The 11,769-nt window shown below is 37.0% G+C and overlaps 1 long non-coding RNA gene across 1 annotated transcript; it reads right to left on the bottom strand.

The window, feature by feature from the left end:
- Positions 1 to 3,935: 3,935 nt before the first annotated feature.
- Positions 3,936 to 11,208, bottom strand: LOC126830772 (uncharacterized). The gene is made up of 4 exons (XR_007683974.2): positions 11,052 to 11,208; positions 9,805 to 10,049; positions 9,317 to 9,442; positions 3,936 to 4,595 (listed from the first exon to the last, which is right to left on the bottom strand). It is a non-coding gene; the product is annotated as an uncharacterized LOC126830772 (long non-coding RNA).
- Positions 11,209 to 11,769: the final 561 nt, after the last annotated feature.

The following is an 11,769-nucleotide window of genomic DNA, read 5'->3' as shown; positions in this document are numbered from 1 at the left end:
CCTCTCACCCGTAACCATAGAAATAACAATTACTGTATCTTAGGACCGTAATAACTTATGAATGGCGTCGAAGAAGGGTCAAACCCTCTTCCATAAGAGATAGATATATTATATAGGATCTATCTTAGATTTATCTCTTGTTTTTCAAAAACTGATTTAGAATTTTGGACAGTTTCTACCCAACAGACAAATTATGTAACATAATTCTAAAACATATTTTGCTTATGTTACCATAATATTATTTACAATCTATTATCGTGGTTTTCTGGTATTCTTTGGCTTAATACTATTGTCTATTTACGTGCATGTTGAGCAAACTATTGATATCTGAGTTCGAGAGAGCCTTAAGATACATATAAAACATTTAAAATAATAGAATACTGACCATCATCTAGTTATAATTTAGAGGGATGATTTAGTGAATGCGTGTGTCATAAAGAAAAAGAAGCAATCTGAAAATAGTCTAGAAAAATTTTTGTTGCCAACATTGATGTAAGTTCCTAAGGTACCACTAAGGGCATGTGTCCATATGTGTCTCATTAAAGCTAAAAATGATGTTGTTATTGTGTGACACTATCCTGGTCGCAACCGTCAAAAAGAACGATGAGACACTGTCGTGTGTCACTGTATTCAGTTGGGCCTCCCACGTTGTTTACTCAAGATCGATTAACTCTGGAACACTGTGTTGTTATACCTGGTTATATATCTTTATAACATCCATACTACAAAGGTTAAATGTAGGAAACTACACACACACACCTATGACATTAACTATAATCTAGATAAGTTCCCTATCCCATAGTCTGTGTTCTGTGGGGAAAACTACGCTCTTCTTTCCAAGTCTACATGATGATCTTCCCCGGTCTCTAAGCTTAGGCGGCTAAAGGGATTTCTCTCTAGGAACACTGCATGTTGTCTCTATCCCACCCTCTAAGTCGAGGAGGCGGTGGGTATGCCTTCTTCTAAGAACCTCGCATGATGTCTCTATCCCTAACCTCGAATGATGTCTGAAGCAAATTTAATTTATATAAAACATTTAGGTACGTCAACTATAAGGGCGGGCCATTTCCATATTTGGGTAAGTGTTTCATTCTTACACCCATTTACGCCCGATGGTTCGACAACAATAACCCATTTCCAGACATGGATGGTGGCAGAACTGTCAGTGAGTTAGTCTAAGAAAGTTGTGCGATAACGCAAGGTACGTAATTAGCCCAGTTCTCGTTGTCACCAACCCGATTTCGTTTATAAATATTTGTATCCATCCCAGATATTACATGTATATTTTGTAGTTAAGGAGGGACTTATGTAAGATAAGTTGTTGCAAACTAAATAAGTTGCCTCATGCAATAAAGTTTTTATTATTATTATACATGTAATTAAATTTCGAAATTTTACTTGAAGATTACATACATGTCGATTACACAGTGTGAATAGTTTGGTTACAGTATCCGCTTTGACAAACTCGTTTCTAAGTTTCTTATAAATCAGTGTGAGTAATATTAAACTCGATTCCTCTGCACCATTATTAGTTTTACAATTTAAAGGACAATATTGGTGCCAGTCATTATCACATATGTGTTAGAGCTGGTTAAACACATTCCAAATATACTTTTAGCCCATAGATCATTGCTACGATAGCCGAGTAATACAGGTTTACCGTATCGGAAGTGACGAACGCCAAAGGAAAACACGAGTCACCGCTCTATATAACTGACTGAAGCGACGAGTGATAACAGATACACGGCCGAATTTCTGTTCACTAATAATTCCTTTAAAGACCAACAGTTGTTGTGTGAGACTGTGAGAGGATATCTGACACTTCATAAAAAGAATTGACTGCCACTAGATAAGAGAACACGAAAGAAAAACAGAAAAAGTCCGTGCATTACCATGTTTTTATAAGGTATAGAATGAATATAAACAAGGGAATATACGGACTATTTCTACTTTTCTCGTGTTCACTTATCTAATGACATTCAATTACTTTATTGAATTGTCAGATATCCTCTTACAGTCCCATATAACAACTTTTCGTCATCGAAGGAATTATTAGTGAGTAGAAATTCGGCCGTGTATCTGTTATCACTCGTCGCTTCAGTCAGTTATATAGAGCGGCGACTCGTGTTTTCCTTTTGCGTTCGTCACTTCCGATACGGGAAACCTGTATTACTCAGCTATCGTAGCAATGATCTCTGTGTTAAAAATATACTTGGAATGTGTTTAACCAGCTCTAACACATATGTGATAATGACTGGCACCAATATTGTCCTTTAACTAATACGAAGATTTAAAATGTTGATTGTTGAACAAAAATAACCGTGCACCATTATTAGTTTTGCAATTTAACTAATACGAAAATTACAATGTTGATTGTTGAACAAAACTATCTTTTAAAACGAATATGTTGTTCCCGGTATCGTCTGCTCGTCTTAAACTGTTAAACGACATATCAATGGTTAAAGGGGTGTGAGCAAAGATTATAGGTTCGATACCATGATAGGTGCCTCTCTATGGGCTTCATCCTTTTTATCCTGTTCATTTGATTATGGAAGTGTGAAATTAATGTAATTAAATCGGAATGAAATTCACTGCATATCTACAATGTTTACAGATTATTTGGTATGTACTGCTGGAAGCAGGCTGCTAGTCTAGTTTTTTTTTTAAAATGCGAGTACATTTTTTAGTAGAGTAAGCGGTGAAAAAATCAAATATTGGTAATATTTTAAGTGTCAATAGAGTTATTACGTGTCATACTGTTCTCTTCAACTTATTGCATGCTACACATAGATCGAATTTTGCATTTAGGTATTGACTTCGTGCATTTATGGATCTGTCGGGCTTGGACGTGCGATTTAGGGTTAACAAGGGGACCTGCAAATTAACTCAATCACTTTGGTATATAAACTGCGGGAATCAGGCTGCTAGTCTAGTTTTTATTAATGCAAGCCGATAAGTATCCCTTCGGTCATCTTGCCTTGCCCTAACTGCATATATAATAATCAATCTGGGTACATTTAGGGGTAGAGTAAGCGGTGAAAAAATTAGATATCGGTAATACTATAAGTGTCAATAGAGTTATTATGTTTACAAATATACTGTTCTGTTCAGTTTACTGGAAGCAAATTTATAGATAGAGCTTTGCATTTAGGTAGGAGTGTCGCCTTCGTGCATCTGAGGATCTGTCTGGCTTTGACATACGATTTAGGGTTAAAAAGGTGACCTGCAAATTAACTCAGTCAATCGAATCAAAGATCTGGGCTAATTCGTAGAAAATGGGCATCCAATGTCCATAATAGTACATAGTGGTTGATAGTAAGCCTGCTTCATAATCTGAAACAAAAACCCGCATTATCTGTCTTTGATTGAGCTTTGTGGAACTTAAATATACCACAGATTTTAGTTTTCTTACACTAGATTTTGACACGAGTGCGGGGGAGGAGAGGGCAGCACTGCATCCCCTATCATATTCAGAGATACACTAATAAATGCATTACTAGAATGGATCCAACTGTACTGATATTGTCCAATCCCCACCAGGGCTCTGTCGCGCTTTTACCCACCCGAGTGATTTACAGCTAGCTCCCTCCACTCCGCGCTGATTTCCTCTCTAACCACCCATGTACAAGAAAGGGTCACCCTGAGAGTTTTAACACATCCTACCCCCATAATCTCTCCCCCCCCCCCCTCTCATGGTTAGCAATAGTTATATTTTATTGATCAAATATATAGGGGACTAGTTTTTAGGTTATTGGACAAAGACTTTTTCTTTAGGCCAGAATATAGTGACTAAAGACTTTTCGTTAGACCAGGATGTAGTAAACACTGACCTATTTTAGATGAATTAAACATGGTGTAGAAGAGTATAACAAGGGATTGTAATATATATAATCCCTTGTATATATAATATATATAGTGACATGAATGCAATGTAATTCAAATGTTAAATACAATTTTTAATGTGGAATTTTCTGATTACAACAAAGTTGTTTCAGTATGTTATAATAAATTACTGCTTGTGATATGACATATAATTTCAGAATATTAAATTAAAAAATGCGAACGAAGATAGAAACAGTGCTTATTGTGTTATAGTTTGGCCACTCTTGCGCTAAGTGACCCCGTGTCGAAATTCAGAATCTCACATTAATTTTATGCGCCGTTATTGCCTATCACCCTCAAAATGCTGCTGGCGGGCATATGTGTGTGTATTTTAATGAAACTATTAACAGGTAATGGAAAGATTATACATATTTTAATGAGAAAAGATGCTAATTTAAAGCTTTAATAACAGGGACCGAACACTATTTATTCGTAAATGTTTTTAAAAAAGGAGAAATAATATTTATTTTTAATGAAAATAACTTTTTTTTTGATATTGAAAGGAACAAACATAATTGAATGATTTCGTATTGTTTGTTGGACATGGGGGTTAACGATTACAATTCTACATAAGAATCTGCGTTGAAGAATATCACTGCAGCAATCACTGCGATGATCGTGCCTACTATAACTCCTGCAATGACGAGGCCTTTAGCCATTTGGGCGTAGCTTCTGGCTACATCATATGAACCATTTTCTGCGGCAGAATTAGCCTGAAACGAAATAGAATTTTGTCTTAGAAAATATGTCGTCAGCAATCACCATTTTCAGAATGTTGAATGGCCCTGAATGATCTGCCTTAAGATTGAAGACAGGCTTCTACAGAAAATTTCGCTAAAATAATGAGTTGCAGTTTATTGCTGAGCCTATAGATATGGTGGTTTCCTTAAAGGACATTATATAAAATTACAATAGTTTAAAAAATAAATAATGAAAAGGAAATATATTGAAAATTTCAGTCAAATTACTTCACTCTGAGCCGAATTATCATCGTTACAAGAACAGTGTAGCACTAATTGTCAATGCTATATACGATAATAGTCTCGGTTATCCATTTTTATGGTTAAATCATTAACAGCAAATTGCATAGTTAAAACTGTTGAACAACTAGAGTTGATTAATTGTGGTCTTGGTAAGTAAGTTAATGTCTAATTAATAATTTATATCACATTTAAACCATAAAGAAAGGTCCGCAATAGGCAGATTTAGCTCTTGCATAATGCTTGTTTTAAACGCTGAAGTTATAGAATATCGGCCATATTCTAATACATTTCATTTAAATGTAGACTGATAAGAAGGTTAATCTTATTTGTATGTTTCTTTTTGTACGTCGGGGGGTTGGATGGCCGAATAGTTAGCACATGCGCGCTGTATCATAAAGCCGGTCATTAAGTCAACTGGCGTGGTTTCGAATCCCAGGTTGTACGTGACAAGGAGTAGGGTCGCCTGTCCAACCTCGTGGGTTTTCTCCTGGTCCTCCGGTTTCTTCCCACTGCTAAAGACCCCTACACGCAAGCGAATTATTGAAATAAAATTAAACCAAATGTTAGTCCCGAAATGACCTAGTTTGTGTCGAGTGGACGTTAAAACCCATTTCTCTGTCTCTCTCTCTTTTTGTACGTCCTACTGTTCTGCTCCAACTGAGCTAATGAAGACGGACCTCTATATTATAATTGCCGTATCGCGTTTACGTAAGATTGGCTTCCGGCAAGAATATTTTTTTATGTATGGATTTCATAAAATTTATTTTTTCTCAAAATGTGATATTCGATAATTCACAAAAAGCTCTTTCGCGATTTGAGATGTTCTCAAAATATCGCCAAACGCTATTTCGATATATACTACGGCGAAATGGAATAGGTTGAGAACATAGCGTGATGATTCAATTAACTCGGCAACAATTGTCTTTTCATTGGTAAAATCATCTTAAGGATCACTCTATGTTGACATATTACCTCATTAATATCGCGATATCTATTGCGCTATTGACCACTATCTTCTTTCATACAATAGCGACTAAGCCAGACGTAGAGGAAACTAAATATCAAAACATTTGCCCTGAAATTTCAATCTCTAAATACGTATAGGTATTTTTTTAGAACATTAAGGACGTGATTTCACAATTTATTTCCCAGGTGGAAAATGTAACAAAACAGTCTCAAACAAATGATACACATCATAAACATGTGTGTAATATTAAATATTGTAATACCATTCCATTGAAATTACAAACAAGTTTAACATTTACACAACTGTAAACACAATTAAATAAAACAGTCTCAAAATCGGCGTAGCGCATCTTACATATGCAGAAGTGTACAAATTCAAAAACCGTTAAGCGTTAAAACTTTAGTTTCAGAGAGAGAGAGAGAGAGAGAGAGAGAGAGAGAGGGGGGGCTTTATCAGTGGGAAGAAACCGGAGGACCCGGAGAAAAACCACGAGGTTGGACTGGCGACCCTACTCCTTGTCACACACAAGCGGGGAATGGAGGAAACCACGTCATTTGACTCAATGACAGACCTTCGGACACAACGCGCGCTAAGCGCATTTTTATAAGACATATAATAAAGCCTAAAATCAAATCTATACACAGTGGGTCATGTATTGATTGTAAATCATTGACCGTACCCTTCTTAAATAAGATTAAGGTAAATGAAGTTGTAGTCGGAACTGAGGTAACTTTAGCCATGTGGTTCGATTAATTAAATTCTGGAATAAAGACGCCTTTTTCAGACCATCAAGGTGTTATGTGAAACCCCCTTCCAGTACACAATACAGTCAAACACCTTGCGATTATTTCCTGTGTTGTTATTAGCACAAAGATTAGCTAGTACATGTAATTGCATCCCCTGATCTCATGATGGACGAATCTAGTTCTTCTATTTGTAGCCCCCCCCCCCCCGGTAAACTGAGACTACGATGCTCTCTAACGTCATAAAAACAATTTTGGTATGCGAATTACGTCATAAATTGGTCGACTGCTTCCCGGCAAATGGTCGATTTAGATGCATTTGACATGTCCCCCATACACATAATTATAAAATGTGCCACGCAAGCACATGCAAACAAACTGAATAATTGTGAGAACGCCTGATCTTCAAGTTGCCCGTGTGTTTGTGTTGTTTACTAATTGGCAAATAAATGAAATGGTTTCAGGATAGAAGCGAAATTTTCTATAGCATTCTTCTCGAGAATATGTTTCTAAAGGATTTTCTCTGTCTTCAATTGTCTCTTTGGACCCAAAAGATGTAGGAAATGACATCGAATAACTCTACGGTCAGCCATCTTGTTTGAAGCAGAAACAGACTTAAGGTTGGTAAGCAAGCCGTATACCTTGCTTGGGACGTGTGCTTAGATTGACAATGTTTAAGAACGAAGTTGTGCTTAAGTTTTTTCTTGGAACTATAATTACGTGCTTGTGCTTACACTGAAGTCTACTTAAAATCGAAGTACAAGAACGTTCTTAAGAATTTTCTGGGAACACAAAATAAGATAAGTTTATTTAAATGCAAAGTATACTTAAAATTTAAGCACAAGAACGTGCTTAAGAATTTTCTTCGAATCTGGCCTAAATAGGCCTAGTTTATATCCGATTGAATCCAATCCCGGACATTATCTAGCGTTGACATTTTGATTTTGTTGTATTTATTAATATTAAATAGTTAATCTTAGTACATGTTAAAGTAGATTATGTCATGAGAAATTTAAGCAATAAAATGTTTACTGCAACGTTAAGGTACGAACAGGCTATACCTTATTATATATACTGAGCGTCATGGAAAACGCATCACTTTTTATCCCAAATATTTTATTACTAGGTGGTTTTGTATGTATAATATTATGCAATACTATGAACTATTGTTTCACACAATGCTCCCAAACGCAAAACATATCGGCCCGTGTGCAAAAAAAAAAAAAAAAAAAAAAAATCGCACGAGATGCACGTGAAAAACCCAATATTCACGTGCAGCATTGTGTGTGAGCCCTTTAAAAGCATGTTTTCAACTTAATATGCAGTACATGAACTGTGAAACGTCAATCTGTCGTAATTTGTTGTTGGACGTGTGAAGGAATCGAGCTAGAGATGCCGAGACTTACTGAAAATCAACGGAATGAAGCCACGGGAATGTCCAGGGCTGGCATGTCTACACGTTCTATTGCCAGACACTTCAATTGTCATCAGTCCACTATAAAAAGGTTGGTGGAACGTGTTCGAGTTACTGGATCAACACGTGACCGTCAACGTCCTGGTCCACAACGCGTTACAAAACAGGCTCAAGACCGCTACATCCGGGTCACTCATCTGCGTGACAGATTCCGCCCGGCGACTCGAACAGGTGCAGCAGTCGTCGGAAGACAAGGACCAGTAAGTGCCAACACCGTAAGACGTCTAAGAGAAGTAGGACTCCGTGCACGACGACCTTATGTTGGAGCTATCCTCAGGGATCATCACCTTCAGCGGCGTTTGATATGGGCTCAAGGACACCAGACATGGAGAAGAGTAGACTGGCAAAGTGTGCTCTTCAGTGATGAGAGTCGCTTTCATCTTTATCACGCTGATGGCCGTTAACGTGTGTGGAGACGTCTTGGGGAACGTCTTGCAGAATGCTGCGTCTTCGAAACGAATCGATGGGGTGGGGGAAGTGTAATGATGTGGGGAGGCTTCACATTTCATCACCGGACCGCCCTACACATTTGCAGGGGTCGCGTTAATGCTGTAGCCTACCGTGATATGTCTTGCACTTCCAACAGGATAATGCACGTTCGCATACCGCCCGTTTTAGTATGGACCACCTGGCTGCTAACAACATCAATGTCTTGGACTGGCCAGCCATGTCTCCGGACATGGCACCGATAGAACATGTCTGGGATGAGATTGGACGCCGTCTGTATCGGAGACCACAGGTGCACACCATTGCTGCTTTAGAAGCTGTTCTTGTCCAAGAATGGAACAATTTGCCCCAGGCCTTCTTTCGAACATTGGTTAATTCCATGCGACGTGGCTGCACAGCGTGCGTAAGAGCCCGTGGACGACACGCGCGCTACTGACATCTGTGTCGTACTTTTGGTTTTGACCACTCTGACTTTGTACCGTTGATTACAGATTTAACATCCATAAGTGTACAAATGTGTTGTTATTGATGTGTTCCCATTTGAATATTGTTCACAATAAGAAGCAAAATAAATATGATATGTTTACAGGATCATTTTGTTATACGAAAAACTAAGTGATGCGTTTTCCATGGCGCTCAGTATATAATTATAGACATGTGAAGTGTTTACAAGAACTTGGAGACCGATCGAGGTGACGACAATACAGTCCATATTAAATGTGGATGATTAGAAATAGCAGGGATCATTTATAAGGTTTAAAAGTCAGCATTAGATTTCTTCATTACTCCAAAAAGAACAAACAAATAAAACTGAACTTACCTTTAAAGACATTATTGTGGCTACTAATCCCAGTGGCATGCAACAACACACACACGTGAAGACAGATAACCAAATGTGAGACTCTGGTTTCTGTGTTGTTACTGTGGTCAACACAGGCTGGTTCATCTGAAATATATCAACTAATGGGTTGAAAGCTGTAACCCAATGGCACAATTTCAATCAGTAATATGATAGGCAGCATGCCCCTAAATTAGATAAAACGCCCGCCTTGGTTGCTACCGATGCCAGTACTGTGCATGTAATAAAGGGCAGATATGTCTATCAACCAAAGATTGTTGTATTACTAGGAGTCCTCTGGACTATATTCGTTATAATCTAAATGAAGACCACAATGAAAAGGGACTTTTATAGTCAAGGGTTGTTGTGAGAATCCGGGCCTCACCAGGAATTAAATATATTATAAATTGCCCTATAACTATTTTAAAACGGTGTTGGTAAATATAATAAAATACAAACATCCAACGTACCATCTGATCTTGAGTACTGATGGTATCAGAATACTCTGGTCTAGCTCCGGCAAGGCTTTGTTGATCATATCCATAAGCATTTAGTGGAATAGGTGGCGATGCATGCCTGTCATCGCCTGGAGTCGTTCTAGCCTGAACTCGGGCTGCAGCTTCACCAAGTGCACGCTGCTGTTCAGCAATGAATGCTGGATCATAGGTTTGATCATATCCATAGTCAGTATCATACTGACTTGGTATATTAGTTTCTGAAGAATCAGTTAACAACTTTGTGAATTATTATATCTCGCTATTATTCAGAAGTATGCCGTAAATATATATTTATCAATTTGTTTATGCCTTTAATTTTACGGTGAGCAGTGAAAAAGAAACGAAAATCCCAATTAATACTTAATTTGTGTATATTGATATCAGTTTCGTTAAAAACATGACGATAGGCAGATAATACGGACAGATGTTTAATTCTTTACAGTATTTATACGTATTTTTCATACCGCGATGAAAGAAATAACGTATGTCGGTAACACCTGGACATAGTGGATTAAATAGTTGCATAATACAATTATTATTATGAAATGTACGAAACTATCGCAAATACAATGGGTTCTACATTTTTAATCCGATTTTTAAAATAAATTCTATGTGACCCTTATTAATCAATCTGGGAAATGATGGAATTGAATATAATAGTGAATACGATATTTATTCAATCCACTCTCCTTAAAGATTCAAATATATGTTAGTTGCTTATTGTTACATAGCGACAGATGTTATAGACGCTTCGTGCCATCTTGACACGTGAAACCGATCTTAATATCAACCTGTCCGCTATCGACATCCCTGGTGGTCCTGCTGGCCGGTTCTATTTAACTTCCTTTGTCTGATAAGCAAACTGTACTGAATGTTAAATCTGATATGATACAGTAGCCAGATGTGTAATGAGATCGGATCCTTTGTCTAGAATATTTGTGCCAAGCTAGGACATGACTCCCTCAATACAAGTTAGTTATGGGGTCTTTAACATTAAGATGTTTGTACTTGATATGTAAGAAGCAGAATAAAAGTATTATAAGATGTTAAACCAGTGATGTCATCCAGAACCTGACTTAAAGACCAAATACTGTTGCATTATTTTGTGAATAGTGAACACTCAAAAGTCCCTGTGTGACTGCTGCCTATCCTTGATACACCCCCACCCCCAAATGACACTAAATATTCAAAAGAAATATAACAAATATTAAATTTCTTACCATTAGTCATCTTCAGTAGATATCAATATTTCAAATATGACCGTACCGGGATATAAATAGCACAGGTATAATATAACGTCGATTGGATTGAATAAACACAGCTGTTTATACCACTGTCGTGAAACCCGTTTTCGTAAAGATGAATATGCAAAGACATAATTTTCCTAGCACACGCAAGAATACAAATAGTAGTTCTTATACCAGATGGCTATAAAAGTACACAAAGCATGTTGAACCAACTACATCACTTCCGGTTTTAATAAATATTAATTTCTCGCTTACAAAAACGTTTTTGTTTGTGATACCGAGGGGATTATTTCTGAATATATATTTAAGGTTGATGGAAACATTGTTGGTCTTCTCTTTTAATTCAAACCGATAAGTACCTCTTCGCTCATCTTCCGTTGCGTTAACTGCATATAAAATAATCAATCTGACTACATTTTTTTTAGTAGAGTAAGCGGTGAAACATTTAGATATTGGTAATACCATCAATGTCAATAGAGTTATTACGTTTAAAAATATATACTGTTCTGTTCAGTTTACTGGAAGCAATGTTATACATTGCCTTATTAATCGAATATATCAGGGACTGTTACTAAAGACTTTTTTTAAGACCGTGATGTAGTAACCTAACCATCTAATGTCAATTGCGAAATCAATGAAAATGTTTAAAAAATATGAAATTACTTATGAGATTCTTTCCCACAAAAAATGT

Source organism: Patella vulgata, chromosome 8 (genome assembly GCF_932274485.2).
Source record: "Patella vulgata chromosome 8, xgPatVulg1.2, whole genome shotgun sequence".
In the NCBI taxonomy this organism is placed as follows: Eukaryota; Metazoa; Mollusca; class Gastropoda; family Patellidae; genus Patella; species Patella vulgata.
Note: the sequence above shows the minus strand (reverse complement) of the source record. Positions and strands in the feature narration are given on the sequence as shown.